The 1,489-nt window shown below is 33.7% G+C and overlaps 1 protein-coding gene across 1 annotated transcript in view; it reads left to right on the top strand.

Moving 5' to 3' along the window:
* The window catches only part of RYR2 (ryanodine receptor 2 (cardiac)), a 338,959-nt gene that overhangs the window by 153,807 nt on the left and 183,663 nt on the right, over window positions 1-1,489 (top strand). The window lies entirely within an intron of this gene.

Below are 1,489 nucleotides of genomic sequence, written 5' to 3'. Positions count from 1 at the left end.
CTCCAAACAGTGTTTTTGTTTTTGACAAAAATTCAAGTTATACATTTCAGTTCAGCACATTTCAAATTTTGTTTTTCTACCAGATCAAGACTCATTCTATTTGCAAAGCTTTTGTATATATATTAAAAAATTGGTTTTATATATGTTAAGTTAGGCACTTAAATTCACCTCATCACATACTGACAAAGTACATTTAAGTGACAAAATATATACCACATAGCGTTTCAGCATTGTCCATTACAGTATCTTACTATAAAGCTCTCATTTTGGTACTTTGTAAACTATTTAGGAGATCTATGTTCTGTATTTGGGTCTAGGCAGACATAGAGCCGATTCTTGTGTTTGCAGACTGGAATGTATGTAGTATCCCCTACTAGATAGACACTGAAGATAATTCAGTGTTGGTGCAACTCCCCTGCTTACAACAGGATTAAATTTTTCCCTAATACTGCATCTTTGAGTAAGGGAAGGTGGCTCTTTGAAGTGCTGTTAACATTTCTGATAGAATATTAATAATGAGAAGTGTTGGAAGTGATGATTCTCTGTTGTCAGGTAGCGGGAGCAGATTAATTAATTTTGAACCCATTATTTCAATCCTGTGTTTATGGAGACAGTGCACAATTCATTTCTAGAATGAGAGTCTGTATGTCTCTAGATGCTCAAAAGAAATATTTCTGATATAGCACTCAATAATTTACACCATGCCTCCCGTATTTTTTATTCTCCAGAAGCCAAACATTTTCAGTACAGGGCCTTTCCAATCAGGAGATTTGAAATGAATGAAAGTTGGGAAATAGTTACAGCTTTGATAGAACCCTGACATATCCCAAAATTTAATTTAGTTTTGCAACAGCATTTATTAGTTAAGACGAAGCTAAGAAGTTTCTGAATCAAATGCATCTCTTGGCTAATTATGTTTCTAACTAGCACTGGGAAAATTTAAACCCACAACTCATATGTCGTAAATAAAGTTTCTTAGATCCTGAAGACAATTTAACTTACCCTGTGTATCTGTATATCTTTGAAAAAAAAACACAAATAATTTTGCCATATTTATTGGAGTGAATTTGCAGTTAAATTTTATGTTTTCTGAATTAGTGAGGTATTAAGTAAGAAAGACAGTTAAATGATGCTGTCAAAGACTTCTTCAGTGTTACTGGGTTGGGAATGATAAGCAAAAGATGTAGTGGGAGTGGGCGGCAATAAGTTTCTCCTTTGCAGCTATATAATGTGTTTATAAACAATCTTTATGTATGTTTTGATGGGCCTGTTGATATTGAAGGTTCTGCTTTTGAAGAGGCGTGATGTGATAGTTTATCATTAGGTTTATTATGGTTCCCAAAAGGCAGTGGAGTTGCCCCAGGCCACAACTTTGGTTTAAAAAAATAAAATAAAAACGTTGATTAGACAAATCTAGTACGGGATGTAACCTAAAATGAAACACTTCAATTTAATGTCAGAAGAATCATGAAGTCTGTCTTATGTTCTC

The sequence above is a fragment of the Pygoscelis adeliae genome, unplaced genomic scaffold, assembly GCF_000699105.1.
Source record: "Pygoscelis adeliae isolate BGI_AS28 unplaced genomic scaffold, ASM69910v1 Scaffold77, whole genome shotgun sequence".
Classification (NCBI taxonomy): domain Eukaryota; kingdom Metazoa; phylum Chordata; class Aves; order Sphenisciformes; family Spheniscidae; genus Pygoscelis; species Pygoscelis adeliae.
This window is presented reverse-complemented; position numbering and strand designations above follow the sequence as displayed.